Source organism: Alligator mississippiensis, chromosome 3 (genome assembly GCF_030867095.1).
Source record: "Alligator mississippiensis isolate rAllMis1 chromosome 3, rAllMis1, whole genome shotgun sequence".
Lineage (NCBI taxonomy): Eukaryota > Metazoa > Chordata > Crocodylia > Alligatoridae > Alligator > Alligator mississippiensis.
Genome location: NC_081826.1, coordinates 128,650,238 through 128,667,862, shown reverse-complemented (window position 1 = coordinate 128,667,862; position 17,625 = coordinate 128,650,238). Strand labels below are relative to the sequence as shown.

The 17,625-nt window shown below is 41.5% G+C and overlaps 1 long non-coding RNA gene across 1 annotated transcript in view; it reads right to left on the bottom strand.

The window, feature by feature from the left end:
• Positions 1–214: 214 nt before the first annotated feature.
• Positions 215–17,625, bottom strand: part of LOC109285920 (uncharacterized) — a 40,943-nt gene continuing 23,532 nt past the window's right edge. Inside the window, exon 3 of the long non-coding RNA XR_002093810.1 lies at positions 215–665. This is a non-coding gene — a long non-coding RNA (uncharacterized LOC109285920). The remainder of the gene's footprint in view (positions 666–17,625) is intronic.

Sequence of the window (17,625 nt, the reverse complement as noted above, 5' to 3'; positions counted from 1 at the left end):
AAAACCACTGTGCTAGATTACACCTAGACAAACCCTTTAGAAACAGAAATGGAAGGATAGCTGTCTAACAACAAAGATGGTTCACACATTTCCAGCTTAATATTAAAGGCCAAAGAAAGCTGGATGCTTCTGTGTAAGTTAGCAGGATATTTCATAGCAATATTTTGGCTGCTGATCTGAAGTGGAATAAATGGAACGTCCACAGCTTTTGAAGTTTACCCATGAATTAATATTTTATTAATTTAAAGAGCTGAGGGCTCTGCTCAGCTACATCTCCTCTGCTCCTTCTGAATATCAAATGTATATAGACCAGTACATAGGACTGTTTCAACATTCTAGCTTTTATAATTTAAAATGATGTTTTCCTTAAGCTGTGATAAGGCACCTTTTTAGATTGCAGAGAATTTATCCTTACTCCCATTAATTAGAAAGCATATCAATTTCCTACTCATGTGATTTTAATGCAAAGCATAATATGCTCAAATACAATGAAAGATAGTATTTGTGTCTTACAGGTTTTTTTGCAGTGCTCACAAACGGTCTTAGATCACACTTCAGCTGCTGTGCTGTAACTCTGGTACCTGCAGAAATGCTTCTAGTGGATGGGAAGGTCCAATCCTTTGTTCTTCAAGTCCCTCAAGCATACACTGGCTTCACTGGGAGTTCTGTGTGCACAAGGAATGCAGATCTGAGCTCCAGATCACAAGGTTTATGTGATGAGAGCCCTGCCTGCTGCTACCAGAGACTACTGCATGTGTTTTGTCTGAGCTGGCTGTGAGAATCCCACAGTAGCTGCTAACATAGCCAACCTCCATGATCCAGATACCTCCCATGCCTGCCTCACCAAGGCTCTGGTCCCCCATGTAAGATTTTGTAGAGGGGCAAACTCATTAGTTAACATTGTGATGCTGGGCATGAAATATTTGGTTGTAGGATGGCAGCAGGTGGGGATCAGTGGGGGTTGAGGTTTGCTTGGGTCATTTTCAGCTAATGTATTTTTGGGGGAGGGTGCAGATGGGTGAGATGTGCCTTGCTCCCAGAATGTCGGAGATGTGTAAGAAGGTGAGATCTCTCCCTCCAGGTTTCCATACAGTTCCTTCCTCCTAATAGCTGGAGGCAATCTCAGCTAGACATGTCTGATCATGGGAGGAGGCCTAGAAAAACCTGAGCCAGTCAGGACTGGAGTTGGTGAATAGAGAATTCCTAAGTGTATGATGCTAGTGAGGGGCAAAGCTTCTAGCACATATTTTACATGAGAGAAGACACAGATTTTATTAGATGGGCGAGAACCAGTGCTTTGGTCTACTGTCTTTTATAGATAGTGTGAGAGTACTGGAAAAATAATATTGAACAAATGAAAAAGAAATAGTCTCTGCCCAGAAATATCTTGATTGTAGCGTTTCCTTTTTTTAAAGGAAACTTTTCCTGTGTTAAGCTTACCATAACCAAATTATTATAGTAATCCCATGAAAAGAACCGGTCAGGATGTGACACTCCAGCTTTCAAAAATAGCTTTGCCTAAAATAAACTCTTCCCTTGCAGAGTGCTGCTGTGATGCTTATGGGAAAATGTGGTTGAGCTAATCACTTTCCCACTTCTCCTCAGAGGATTGAGAACCTTTCCACCAGCTTGTCTGCTTTATACTCCAGTGTTATAGACATGGTAGGCCATAGATAACTATTAAATCTTGGCTGTTTGATCACTTCTACAAATTTATCTCCATGGTCCTTTGGAAGGCTTGAGATTTTCACTCCATCTACTCTCTGACCATAGTGATTAAACAAATGGTAAATGGTCTTTGCTGTGAACAAGTGTTTGTAACCTAAACTGTGTTTAAAATTCACCCTCCTTTAGGTATCCAGTCAAAGGCCTGTGACTTGAGTCCTCAGGATCTTTGAAGGCTTGCATCCTTAGGGTTTATATGAAATGCATATGGTGTACAGGCCTTTGCCTGGCTTTCTACATTGAGGTGAATATCAGACTAGTCATCTATTTGCTGGTCCATTTGATTTGGTTTGTTATGGAAACTCCAGGTTGCATGGGTGGCAGACCTGAAACATTTTTACTAGCATATTCATTGAGTAACTTGTCCCTCACTACCCCTGTCCAACCACCAACACAAATAGCGCTGAAAACGCAGGAATTAAAGGTAGGAGCACATCCTTCAGGTGTTTTTAGCCTAAACAAATAACCCTCATGTTAATCTAGGTCAGTGGATCTCAACCTTCTTAAACTTGAGGCACCTGGATAGACTCAAGGCACCCCTTGGAATGCGCTAGGTCTTAGTTTTCACTCTTTTTTTGCCTCAAAAAAAAAAAAATAGAGCAGTTTTTCTGTTGCAAAGAACTGAGAAAGAAACCCAGAGTTGTGATCTATTTGAAAGCTCTGGGTTTATCTTATGAATCATGTTTGAAAAGGAACAGTGCTATCATTGAGGGTGGATATAGATGTTTGGGGAGATGAATGGAAGATTATATTGTGTTAAAAATGGCTACCCGATCTAACTTACTTTGCCTAGATGTGGATCTTACACTTAGATCCCTAGTTAGCTCAATACATGTATGAACTGTATAAAAGTTCAGGATAGTTAGATCAGTCTAAAAATGGCTGACCCAATCTAAATTAACTCTGCCTCTCAGGTAGTCTAATTTAGATTAGGTTGGCCATTTTTAGACCAATCTAACTGTCTTAAACTTCTGTACAAATCCCAGTGCAGTGCCAGGTCTGCGAAAGCCCAGCCACTGGCCCCATTCCCAGGGCTGTGCTTTTCCTACCTCATCCCTGGCAATGGGCTATTTTTAGGCCCCCATTCCCTACCCCCACTCCTATATGGACAACCCTACCCCCAGCCCACCAGCCCGCCTTCCCATCTTGCAAGCCACTCCTGGTGCTGGTTTTTGCCAGTGCTGGAAGCCAAGGAAGTAAGTTGGGGTGAAGTATGGGGGGGGGGTTAGTTTGCTGGGGAGGTTGTTTATCGGGGGAAGCTGGGGGGCTAAAAATAGCTTCTGGTCCCAGGGGGTTGCAGAGAGAGCCTCTCATTCCCCCATGCCCCCCCCCCCCCCACAGACCCTGTGAGCCTCCCATATCCCAGCAAGTCCTCCCAGACCTCACCCCCCTTGTGGACCCCACCTGCCCCCCCAGCCGCCTCTTCAGACTGTTTGCTCCTCCCCTCCACAGACCCCACCTGCCCCTCAATCCTCCCACAGACCCTGCCTGCTCCCCCGATTCCCCCAACCCCCCCAATATTGCCAAGCCTCCCCCACTGGCCTCCCCATCCTGACTTACCTTGGATCAGGTGGCCATTTTTAACTCAGTCTAACCTTCCTCTAACTTCCCTGAATGTCTGTATACACCCTATGTGCCACTCTGCAGCACCCTTGTAAGGAACTCAAGGCATGCCAGGGTACTATGACACCCTGGTTATTAATCACTGATCTAGGTAAATGCCCATATGGGTTGTTCAATAGTAGACATTTTAGTTGAAAAATTTCAGCTGGTTCCAACTTAAAGGACTGTTTGTTGCTCTTACCCAAAGGCGACTAGCAGAGACCAGTAGAAATGAATGGAGAGCAATTGAAAGAGTCTAATTCAGTCTACTAGAACTTCCACTACTGAAGTGAGCTATATATAATTTATCATGCTTCTACTCCCCTCATGATATCAGAGAGTACAAGGACCATTTTTCAATTTTCCCCTTGCTGTCTCTGCAGGTGCTTTGTTGTTAGTGTGTCCTTTGCAGCAATGCAAAATAAGCCGTAGTGCTGGTGCAAGTTTGTCAAATAAAAGATCTCCTAGTTGCTTCACGAGAGCTTTTTTCTGTTATTTTTTTTACTGGGAAGCCCAGTTCTTAAACTCCAGGGGGTAAAAATGTTGCATTCTGCAGCTTGCTTAGCTTAGGAATCGCAGAATGCAATTGGAATGTTATAAAACAAAGAGAGGGACAATTTTGTTCTGCTCAGATTAATTCCATCCTCGTAAAGACAAATAGTAGATTTTTCAGCAGGAAATATATCTGAAAATCTGTGAATTTTGTGGAAGTTTAGATTCAAATCTCAATCTGCTGGATTGGGCCCATTGCTTTTTTATTTACCTTGTAAAATCTGTAGGAGTAACTTTCATTTGTTCCATTGCACTAGCTGTTCTGAATGGGCTAGTCACAATTTGGGACAAAATTGCAAGGTTCTATATTCAAATATTCCATACTTGTTTGCAACTTGGTGTGTGTTTTATCTTGTCAGGGCACGACTGAAGCTATCATAGGAAATGCTTTCAGTTTTCCTTTCTCTCAGTCTGCGGGAAAAGAGATCATATCCCCAGGACTCAGTATATTTTATGATCTGAATTTGCTTGTGAGTGTAACAGAAGGAATTGCCCTTTGCATTCTGGGCCACCCTCCTGTTGACACTCCACAAAATAAAATCATATCATTCAATCAGTCACAGCATTTATTCTTCAGGGTTGGTCTTCTATTATACAGGCAGCCCCAGACTTCATGCCTGGAAGTGCCGAAGTTGTTTATGCTTTGCCCTTCTATAAAGATGACAGTGTGTTCCTCATCACTGCTGATTGTTTCCAGACTACTTTGTGAAAGGATGTCAAGACCCCAAAATACTTTTTGGCAGAGAGATAGTTAACACTCTCCCCCTCAGTAGAGAAATACTGTAGCTGCCTGGCCACAGTGACAACACACTGGGCACTTATACATATTATTAATGCACCATAATTATTGCGCATTAAGTTTAGTACTATATAGATAGTAAATGGACTGTAATCAACGCTACTGCGCAGTAGTGCAAATGAACAGTCTTTTTGTGATGTTAATGTGCAGTAGACTAAATCTACTGTGCATTAGCATGGGTTTTTCCCATCATACTAATGCACAGTAAAATTAGTCTGCTGCGCTCAAAGCATCTCATATAGATGCACCCAGACTGATAGGGAGATGTGTCTGGAGTTGCTTAATCCAAAGTGGATTATAAGAAAAGTGTCCTTGAGGGAATCTTTCAGGCCCTCTCTACACTCAGTTTTCATCAATAGATTCCCCTGAATCTGTACTGATAACTCCCACTGTAGACTGGGCCAAACTGTTTCTATTTCATCCTCCTTGACCTGTCAACCACCTTCAATATGGTAAACCATCCTCATCTTGAAATCTTGTCTTCCCTTTGGCTTCCATAACAATTTACCTTCCTGGTTCTCCTCCCATTCTCTAATTCCTCATTCACCATGACACATATTCAGCTACCATTTCTATGGTGGGCAACTCACAGACCTACATCTCTGCTCCAGAGCTATCTTTTTATGTCCAGAAAGAATCTTGGTCTCTCTCTCTCTTGACATTTCCTAGCAGATGTCTAACCATCAGTCCAGCTCTTCTTGATGCTTCTTTTCTTGATCACTGTGAATAATACCACTATCTAGCCTGTCACTCAGGTCCATAAACTGAGTGTCCTCTTGAGTTTAGACACCTTTCTGATTCTTCATATCCAGGCTATGGCTAAGCCTTGCAGTTTATTTCTGCCTAACATCTTTTAGATGGGTCCCTTTCAGTTCATTCAGCCTAAACTCTTGTCCAGAAATTGGTCATCTAATATCCAAGTTACTGCATCATCCTCTTCTCTGGCTCTGACAGATACAATCTTCTTCTGTTCAGTATGCTGCTGCTGCAATCATTCTTTAGCCTGTAACTTTGACCACGTCATCCCCCTCTTTGCATTTCTCCACTGTCTCCCCCTTTTCTGTCACATCAGATAGAAGCTAGTTGGCTTCACTTTTAAGTGGCCCTTCATGACCTATCTTCTTTCTTCTTGCCAACTCTATCCAGTGTTGAGATATCTATGCCCAGACAAATCAAGCCATTGCTCCAGCCTCTGTCACTCACTTGCTCAGTTTTCATATACGTTAACTTTATGGGAATATGAGCCAAAGCACAAACTTCCACCAACTATTTCTTTTTCTCCTCTAAATGGCTACTTAAAACTCTCTTTCTCTGTGATACCTGTAGCAAACCTGACCTCTAGCAAACCTGGCTAGTGATGTGCTCAGACCTCCTTCTATAGTGCTGACTAATGTGGTCTCCCTTATTGGTCTGTATGTATCCCTTGCCTTTGGATTTATACCTAGGTTGTAAGCTTTGGGATAGCTTTTTTTATATAAATGGGGTCCTGATCCATGCCAGTGTTCCTGGAGGTTATGATGATGGTGATGGTGATGATGATGATGATGATAAGCAGGTTTCAAAGAGTGCATCTATGCTAGGAAATAGTTTACTTATTTTTTAGTGGCAGCATAGTTATAACCACGCTGCTGTTGATATAAATTCAAGAATGGATGGATGCAGGCATTTTTACCCTTATGTCCTCTCCAGCATTAAAAGGTGGACTGAGGCGGACAATTTATTTCACCTAAGGTAGATCCAAAGAGCTGTCAAATGGCACACATTGTTAAGAGCTATGTCTCCAGATCTCTTGTTTGCTCATTATTCCTACCTACCTCTGAATGGATCCTAATGGGTATCCTTGCAGTCAGTGCTCTGATGGCCATTTTGTCTTGCATCCAGATGGAAGTTGAGTGCACACAGTCTCTTGCTGCATCCTGAACCCAAACCCTTTTCAACAGATGCCAGTAAGGCTCTCTAGGATAGATTCCATACATTTCTATACCCAGTGCTTATGATCCTGTGAACCAATAAAGATCTATGAAAGGTAACAAACGCCTCATTAATTTTAAATTGGCATGTCCATGTAACCACTCGTCTCTGACAGCCACAATTTCCTCTTCTCTATGCCGTTGTTTTTGTATTTGCCTTGCTGATTCTTAACCTATTTCCTAGTGGTATGCTTTGGAATGCAGAAGGGCTCCAGCAATTGCACAGGATCCTGTTACCCTTTACAAAGTCCTTCCTGCCCTTGCTCCTTGCGTCCTGAAAGAGTCTCACAAAAAACAACCCTCCTCAAACCCCACCTCCCAAACCTTGCCTGTGCATTTCAAATGCTTTAAATGCAGTTGGCCACATGTAGTTTTCTTGACCTTACACTTAGCTCCTCTACCTCCTAACTTCCTACCCTCTAACTAGTTTTTCTTGTGATCTTGGTCACCAGTGAGAAAACTTTGCCCCTTAGGCATCTTTCTAAGCTTTTCCCACAACAGTCAGAGGACCAATCCAATGATTTATTAAAGCCTAGTAAACCATTAATTTGTTCATTCAGGAGCCAATGAATTCCTTTGCCTGTCAGCTATCTTTTATCAACTCACCTTTTCTCTATTTACTGGATGATTATCTGTTCTTGAAGGCAACTGCAAATTATCAAACAAGCTGATATTTGCCTGAAGGAAAAGGATCTGTGCTGGAGAGCAGTGTTGTGTCCGTGATTGTTTATCAAGGATGAGATAAGGGACAAACTAGGGGTGGGAGGGATAGTTTCTGGGGTGAATGACACACAATTTATTTATTTATGGTGTGCAGAGAGAAGCTGCAAATTGAACAGGAGATATTCAGCAAGACTCTCTGCTCCTGAAAATAGATGGAGTTTTGCCCACTTAGACTGATAGAGAATTAGGCTCACTGCCTGTTGGTGAAGCATTTTGGTATTGCCACTACTATTGTTTCTCTATGAAAATAATATATAGCCCTCTTCTCATAGTACCTCAGACTAGGAATTTGTGCTTTATCTAACTGCATCACAGAATGGGGGGAAATGCCCGTTCACAAAACAAGCAGTAAGGGAAGGCACTGAAGCGTAGTTCCAAGTCATGATGCACACAATACATGAACCATTGGGTAATGCAGTCAGTCCCAGTTATAACCACACTATTACAGTTATTCTCATTTTATAGAAGGGAATAACAACAACAACAAACTGGTCTGATCATGACAAGTTTTAAATAACATAAGAATTTTTTAACTGTATGAGGAAAGGATTATTGTGGGTGATAGCTTTTATTGGACCAATTGTATAGGGATATAGACAAGCTTTTGGAAAACAGGTTCACATGAGGAAAGGTAATTTGTTCCCAAAAGCTTGTCTGTATCCCTCTTAATGGTACAGTTGGTCCAATAAAAGATACCACCCACAAAAATCCTTGCCTCTCACATTTTTCCTGGACCTTCATGGCTATAACATCACCCCATTTTTAACTGTCTTCTAGAACTGGGACTAGAAACTGTCTTCTAGAAAATATGTGTTTCCTTGCTGTATCATGAATAACCTGTTTAATTCTGGGTCTTCTCCCTCTCTTTTGCTCCCCCTCAATTTTCCCTTCCATAAAATGAGACTGACTGTAATAAAGTGGTTATAATTGGGATTAATTGGGTTACCCAGAGTATGGATCATAGATTGTGTGTATATCGTGACCTGGAACTATGCTTCAGTGCCTTCCTTTACTGCTTGTTTTGTGAGCAGGCATTTCCCCCCGTTCTGTGATGAGGACTTGAAGTACTACGAGAAGAGGATTTGTTTGTATTCGGCTGAGCCATCTCTTTACAAAAATACTAATACCAGCCTGACCGGTGCTCTAATTCATTAATACTGTGTTAACTACTTTGAATTCCTAAGGACCTATAAAAGTTTCATTGCATTGAGATGAGAGTATTGATGGAGACAGTTTAGGCCTACTACATCTTTCATCACAGTCCTAAATGGGTGATTATGTTTCTCATTCCAGGTTGTAAAAGACCTGCTAGCAATGTAGGTGGACTTGAGGAAATTATTAGATGTCTCTGGATAGCCCCAAACACTGTGGAGTTCTGTTCAGTGCCTTGGACTAGCATGCATTCATGCAGTATAAATAATACTATTAATGTATCTGGTTGAGAGGTTTGTTTTCAAGCTGAGTTCACCCATTTTCTACCCTGCTCTGTGTTCACTTGCTCACAGAAGGAGAATGAAGTGTGTAACCCCTCTTCTCCCCCCCATGGTTGGCGTTGCATTTGAGTAACCATTATTAGGCCAAACAAAGGACTGAGCAGGGGCTGTGACAGTCTAGCCCCCTTGTAATTATTCTTGTTTGAAGTAAAGGGATGTGATCGCCAGACTGAGAGCTCTAGGGCTGTGGGGCTCTGAGGAAGGGCTGTGCTCCTGACAGACACCCTCCCAGCAGGTTTTGTACAGTAATATGGCCTCCTCCATCTGTCTCCTGCTTGAATTCATTAGACCTGCTAGAAGTAATGCAGGCAAAATCCTAGCTAAACACTTTCCCATCCCTCTGATCCCAGATGAAATGTTCTTATTACCAGAATAAATTATTGTTAGTCCTTTAAATGTTACATTGTGCTTTAGAGCAGGGGTGTCAAACACAGGGCCTACAGTCCTGATACAAACCAGGGAGGTTGATCATCTGGCCCATTGGTCATCTGGCTCACCTCTGCAGCTGCTGGAAAGGTGGTGCTGGTGTTAATCCCCATGGCTGCTGGAGCCACAGTTTTGACACGGTTCTGGAACCCAGGGAGTGTATGCCTCTTGCTTCCTCCTCCCTCCCTTTGCCATTGCCTGCTGCTTAAATCATGGTTTTTACTCATCCATGATGACTACAGTTGGGGCCAGGGAAAAAGTAGGGGGTGAGCATCAGTAGTGTAACCTCCCTGGGTTGCAGGGCCATGCTGAAACAGTGTCTCTGGCAGCTGTGGGGATTAATGCCATTGCCCATGGTTCGTCCAGCCCTCAGGAAACTCCACATTCACCCCATGGGGCCAAATGAATTTGACACCCCAGCTTGAGGGGAAAAGAGACAACAATTTATTTCCCCAGAGGGCTTGCCATTTGTAATACTGATTCTGCAACTGTATGGATGTGGCAAGAGCACTGCACCAGGGCAATGCAACATGAAAGCCAGTGGGTCTTTGCAGTGATGGAACTGAGGGGACCATGACAGACAAAACAAGACATGGGGATCTAGACCTCAGTTATCTTTAGGCCATGAGGAGCTCAGCCCTTACAGGTAGAGACAGGGAAGCTTCACTGCTTGCTTTCAAAATCCAGGATGGTAGTGGGGCCATATGGGTGGTTCAGATTCAGCTCTGGAGCAAATGGATCCAATGCCATTGAAAGTAATGGCCTTGCATGGGGGGAAAAAATCTTGAATTGGCATTCTTGCACATGGGGCCCCTGTGGGGCAGCATCCTAGAGTGAGGGTGTCTATCCTGTGGGGGTAGTACCCTACTATAGGGAAATTGCATGGTGAGCACTCAGCTGCGTGTGTTGTACCTTATTGGGCTAGTATCCTACCCTGTAGTGAAGCATCCATCTGGGACATATGGTTGTTGAATCCCTCCCCCCAAAATTGGCAGCCCAAGGTGATCTTCCCTCCAGTGCCCCCCTCCCACCACACATCTATGTTTCCACTTGCATGCAAAGCCAAGCTTTCACTATTTTTTTTTCAAGCCCATACCAATAGTCACTCAGAACACAGTCCCTTTCCTCTCTTCATATTTTTTCTAGACCTCTTAATTTTACCTTTGTACTTTGTTATCTGGTAGTATCCCTTCTTTAGTAAGGTGCCTTTTTTACAGTAGTGTAGAATGAAAGGGCAATAGAGTTTTTACAGTTCTTACTTTTTTGGAAATGGATAAAACCTTGAATACTGAATGTCTTGCTCCATTTAGGAGTGGCATTAACATTAGTTGCTGTTAGAATATCAGGTTTGGTCTGTATTAGAAGTATGCTTCTTTAACTAAATCAGTTTCAAAATTTTCTTTTCAAACATATGCAGACACCGAATGGAGATGTCCTTAAACTGGTATAACTTTTGCTTAAATTGGATTAGCTACATTTGTTAATTTAGCAGTGCCAATTTAAGAAAGGTTTGAACCCTCTTAAGGGCATTTGGATTTGTCCCACTTCAACGAGACTGACTGAAAATGGGTTTAGTTTAACTCACTCAGGGCATGTCTACACATGCAATTAATGCAAAGCAGTAAACTCCAGAACATATTATGCTGGAGTTTATTGCTCCTGGGCACCACATTTACACATGCGCCCAGGAGTGCAGCACATCGAGTCATATCAGAACTGCCCCAGCTGGCAGGGAGCCCAGGGCTCAGCCTGCTAGCCCATGGCTGCTCCCCTGGGTCAATATGCTGTGGAAGGACTGGCTGGAGCAGCCCCCCGCACTGAAGCACGCTCATGCCCCAGCCAGCTAGGAAAGTGTCTACATGTGTACTGCTGAAGAGTGAATTAATCTACTTCAGCCTAATAGGGACGCATGTGTAGACATGCAATGTTTACTGCTGAACTAATTAGCCTACTGCATGGTAAACGGCTCATGTAGATATGCCCGCAATGTAGCTAATATAGATAAACTTTTTATATTTCTGTAAACAAGCAACATCATTGGAATATCTTGAATGATAAAACTGTTTTTGCTATGCTTGTCTTTCTCATTATTGAAATCACACTTTGATTTTTGCCAGGACATAGTTCAACAGCTTTAAGTGCTGTGACTGCATAATGTAAACATAGTGGGGGGAAAAGCATGCTTCTCTGTGTGAAATACCCCTTTAACCATGCTTGTGTCCTTTCAGGATTTATGTCTGAACATATGCACCCTGTATCTCTGACTGCTATAAGGCCTTGCATTGGAAAGGGGGGGGCTGCATTGTAAATCACTCTTATGCCGTTAACAGGGAGCGATTTTCTCACCAATAATTATGGTTGTGACTTTAGTTGAGAAGGTTGTTTTGGGGCAATAAATTGTACTGTAGATTCTCTCTCATTCTTTCTGCTTGATATTCCTGAGTAGGAAATTAGTGTTCTTAGCAGAACCACAATGGTCACCAAGGCTTTAGCATCTGCTATTCAGAGAATGATCTTTTGTTTTCACTTTTGGGATAGGAAATTTGAAAGGGGGATTGAGGGGAGTTTGCTCTTTGTATTAGAAATACATAAATTAATATGTTCGAGGATATTACTGAAGCTTTACATCTAATAAAAGAAGTTAAAGCAGTAGATACAGTGCTGGAGGTTCTGATTATTTATAGCTGTTCTAAATTATGGTCTACAACACCTCACTTTAGACAGCATTGCTTCACATTCTTAAATGCATTAACAAAGACAGTGTTTAAAAAGGGGATCAAAAGTGGGGCGGGATGGCTCGGGGGACTATTAATGGGAAACAGACCTTTTCACATGTAAAGGTCACCGACTGAAATCTAAACCTTGGGCCTGATTCCACAGATCTGTACTCAGATGTGCAGTGCCACAGGAGTCAATGGACCCGCCTGTGTGAGCAAGGAGTGCTCGTGTGAGGTTTGCAGGATCAGATTTCTACGACAATAGAAATTCAAATCATTACCATCTGCCAGCTGGTCAGTGATCTGTGAGAGATTTGCTGGTTTTATTTCAGTTCCTAATAATCAGGTGTTCGCGTCACAAGAGTTGCTATCATCTTAAGAATTATATGACAGCATTTCATCCAAGGTACCAAAGAGACTGGGTGACCTGGCATTTAGCAAAGATCCAACTCAATGGGGGGTGGTTGGGGATGATATATGTGTACGTTTGTATCCCCACATCTCTCACGTTTTGGTTGTGTAGGCAAATTTAGACTCCAGGACAGACTGTCTAGAACTTTTTGCTAACCTGAATGTATTTATTTATTTATTTAAGTTAAACATACTTAGAGAGACAGAGCAAGCCACAGGGTTTCACCGGGGACTCAACAAATAAAAAGCCAGCCTGACAGATTATTTGCTTTTGCTGCCGTGGCCTTTAAACAGTACATTAAGTTGGACAATGTGAAAACAAGCAACCTCATGACCTTCCAGTGTATAAATCTCTCTCCTGTTACCACCCCCTTTTGCCTCTTGTCATCTCTTCTTGTGTCATGTTCTGTCCTGTATAACCAAGATTGCAGAGGCTTCCAGGCTGGGTCTAAGTCTCTCTTACAATGCCTCAGTTTACTTGAGCATACACTGGTTTGCACCAGTGCCAAATCAGCCTTCCAGAATAGAGAGTATGACCCCAAATCTGTAACATATCATGAAAAACTGTGGTGCTGTGTCAATACAACATACATGGTCATGCTTTATATTAGAGATATATTTTATAAATAGGCTGAGCTAAACTAATGGTTAATAAATGATTAATAGGTGCTTTAATAGATGGTTAATCGATCGCTGTAGAGGTCAAGAGGGCAATAGGTGGCTCATAACATCTATAACACGTTCTACTTATATGCTTATAATCATTTATAATACATATTGCTCATGTCTGTAGTGTGCCAGTTACATGCATTGATCTTATTAACTCTTTATAAGCTACATATGAATGTGCCCTTAATATAAGGAATGAACCTACTAAACAGTAATTAAAGCTGGTTGAAAGTATTATAGTGGAACTATTTTTTACCATCAGAAAATACTGATTTATTGAAATCAAAACATCTGGTGAGAGATTTCATTTCCCAGAAAAAACCCCAGTTTTCTCTTAGATCAGAACATTCAGTTTTGATCTTGTCAGAGCAGAACGTGTGGATATTTTATTTAAAAACAATGTCTTGTAGAAATTGATATTATTATGCATTATGTTATAAAGTTTAATATATTATAAAAGTCACAATAGAAATGAAATATTTTGATTTTATTGAAGCACAATGTTTTGACTAACCCAGGTTTGTTTGGTTTTTTTGACAATTTCATTTAAACTCTTGGTTTTCCTTCTCATTCTTTTTGGTACAAAACAAATTTCAAACTGCATAGGATTTTCCCAGCTCCTAGAAGTTGTGGGTCTTACCCAGCTCTCACTAAAATAAACAGGGTTACTTTATTTAAAACCTGCTTTTAGAAACATTGGTTATTTCATGGGACCTGATTCTGCCTTGAAGTTAGTGGCAAAATATCCATTAATTTTGCAGGGAGTGGGACTGACTTTGTAAATGGTGCTGCAGTATGAATATCTATCTACACTGTCTCTACAATGTTTTTTTGAAAGCCACTTGATGTCATTCTAATCCTGTCTCCTCTCAGTGGTGTTCAGGAGAATAGCGCCCCCCCTCCCTTTATTTATTATTTGCAGAGCAAACTAGTTAACAAAGAGGGGACAAAGCTTTAAGACTGTACCATTCATCTCTCAAGTAACTCAGGCTGTTTCTGAAGTGATCAACTGTTCTCTTCAGTCAGTACTAACAAGAGATTTGGGCTGGCAGAGTTTTAATGTGCTAACATGAAATCTTTAAGCTGGAAGATCCTTAAAAACGTATGGTTGAGCTTGGGGATGACAAATGTGTGAAGCTGGCAGAAGTTCCCTTTGCTGCCAGGTTTCTGCTGTGTAAGTCAGTGCTTTGTGTTTTAGTGCTAAAATGCATGCACAAAGCGGGAAAGAACTGGGTTGAGTACATAGATACCATCAGTACCTGTGTGGGAGGCCACCTACCAGTGCAGGTAGAGCAAACTGCTGTCAGCCACCATTTTCACCAGGGCAGTCATCCTTGCTTGAAACTATGGTGAACTGCAATGGTGCAAATTGGTTTTACTTTAATTTTGCCTGTCTGCACTAAGAGTTTGCACTGATATAGCTGTGCCACTGGTTAGACCAGCAGTGACTGGAGCAAACCCCAGGGGGGACAAGGCCTTAGAAATAATATTATCGGGACAATTAAGGGCTAAATTATGGCACTCAGCCATAGACATGTGTTCCTATAGCGCCTGGGAAGTGCAGTAGCCCTACTATGATGCAGCATTTGCTTTTCATTGGCTTGGCTACTGAAGAAGCCTCATCTAATCCCACCTGTTCTGGAGAAGGGCAGCAATAGCCCAGATCAGTCCTGCTTGTTGGCCCCTCCATGAGTACATGGATCAAGGGCAGACTCTGTACCTCCTCTTTATGTCCACGGACAGAACTTGGTATATGACCACTTGTGGTGGTCCAGTAAAGGGCCTGTGCTGAGAGAATTCCCTTCTGGTCCTCTGCAGGCTGTTCACAGCCCCTGTGTGCCTCCAGAGCAGTACATAGGGATGGGATACTTGGGAGCGTGGGCCACGCATTCTTCCACTGACCTACTGGCCTGCTTTCCCAGACTAGCCTGGATCCCTGAACCTTGAAGCATTCACCCAAAGCTCATAAAGCTAAAGGTTGTCCATTTTTCCCTTTGATGATCTAAAATATCATGGTGCCTACAGGATATGCCCATATTTCTTCCTAGCCTTGTTTTCTCTGTTCAGCTACCCCTGAATCCTGAAAATATCAAGGCAAGTCCTGAGCTTTTATTTTTGTGACATTTAATTTGACTTCTGTCAGTACAAGATGGTTATTCTGTTCAGAGGCCTAGAAGATGTGGCATATGAGCAAAGGTTGGAAGAATAGGTATTAGTTAGACTAGAAAAAACTTATAAGAGATTTGATAGCAGTTTTCAAATACAAAAGGGTTGTTATGAAAAGGATGTTGATCAATTGTTTTCTATGTAAGCTGGGGACAGAACAAGAAATAGTGAGCTAAAATTGCAAAAAGGGATTTTTAGGTTAGATACAAGGGAGTATTTTCTAAGTATGAGGATGGTTCCATACTGGAACAAACTACTTGGAATGGTTGTGAAGTCTTCATCATTGGAAATTTTTAAGTTCAGGTGAGATAAACATTTGCTTGGGATGGTTTATACAGGGATCATTCTGCTCTGAGCAGGGGCTGGGGCTAGTTGACTTGTTGAAATCCCTTCCAGCCCTGTTTTTCTATTATACAGTATAACCTCATAAATCTGGATACCAAAAATTCAGAATTATAAAAAATACGACACTTCCCCCTGCCCCTCTGGGACCAGCTGCCTCCCCCCCTCCTGGATTCGGAGGGGGAAGCTTGCATGCAGCGGATGCCACCTCCATTCACCACCCTGTGTTGCTACTCCACATGTGGCTGCTGCTCTGGGACTAGCTGCTGCTATCCCCGCCCCCTACCCCCCCAGTCACTGGCTGCCCCACTGGTTTAAAAAATCTGGCATTTTCAAATTTCCAGCAAGTGCTCGGTCCCAAGCATGCCAGATTTATCAGGTTATATTGTACTATGGTATTTGAAAATGGTATATTAATCTTTTCTCCTCTCCTCTCTGGCTAAAACAATCAGTACAAATGACAAAAGTATTGCAAGAGAAAGACAGTTCTTGTATTTCTGACCAAACAGTAAGTGCCACAAATCTTATTAAGAAATGTCATGAACAATTCTGTGGTACAAAGAACCTTGGATGGACTAAACTTCTAGACTATCTGGTATTATTTCCATTGGTAGTTTTTTTTAGGTATTTCACTATGTGGGTGACATTTACAACTTTCTACATTCCTCCCAACTGACCAGCATATGGTTTTTCAAATGCTTCATTCTGAGAGTCACCAGGAAAATGGCAGTGGAGCAGATCTGAAATGGCTGCAGGTGCTGTAAGTGGGTATAAGTAAGAGTTATAGCATGAAACTCAACAAAAAATAATTTGGCATTAATGGATGGTTCTGTTACACTGCTGAATAGTTTCCAATGGCAGTGGTAAGTGCCTTGGCCCTCATGAAACTGTACTAGATGAAACAAACAAGAACTCATTGGAGAAAGGTCATGATAGTGGTTCGGTTGTGGATTAACATGATGTGTAAAGATTGTGTACTTAGTCATTTTGCATAATCTAAATCCACCTTAAACTCACTGCGACTGCTGTTAATGATGACCAAATGTGCCGATTCCATTTCTAGCTTCTGTGGTTTTAGACAGAATTGAGTGAATAATTTATCTGACAAATGTAGCCAATTTGAGTTTATGGGATACTGACAAGATCACAATGTCCTCAAATTTATTCAAGAAATAGCTTTTCATAGTGTGTGTATTATTAATTGCCCCAAACATTCAAAATACAAGTTGTGTCATTTTGTTGCTGTTTGTTAGCTAACTCAAACCATCATGAACTAGTCTGTTTTCTGTTTGACTATATGCGTAAACTTCATATTATGTGTCTGACTTTCAAATTTGCTACTCACGTACAGTTTGCCAGGTTAAATTCATTCAAATACATATAGAAAATGAATACAGAGCACATCTGAAAACACAGATGAAATAAATGTTCACCCAAAACAATTTTATTTGCATTCTTTTTACTGTTTATCTAGAATTGAGCAAGTATGGAAGACAAGCAAAGTACATTTTTCCTGCAGGAATTAGGCTTGTCTCACTGCATTTCTCATCACAAAACTGGTGAAAAAAGTTACTTATTCAGGTTCATTGCCCTTTATACGAAGGGCAGTCAAACTCTAAACAAACCTTAGAGTAGAAAAGAATACAGTAAAGATCGTGTACTTAGTCATTTCACATAATCTAAATCCACCTTAAACTCACTGCGACTGCTGTTAAAGAGAGAGAGGTTTATTAGAGAGACTCTTAAAATGACTGATAAAGAGCATGTTTACCAGATACAGGAACCAGTCTTGCTTCTATTCTCTTTAGATTAAATTGACTGACATGGTCAAAGCAATGATAACTCTGTACTGTGCAGATGAGAAACAACCATAACTTTATAATCAAGAAGTTCCAGTCCCAGAGGTCTTTCAAACTGGCACCTTGAATAAATAAGAGTTTAGCAACATATGACGTGATATACAACGTAAATATACATATAAAGTAGTATATAATGTAAAAGCACTTATCTATCCTGCCATATAATATATA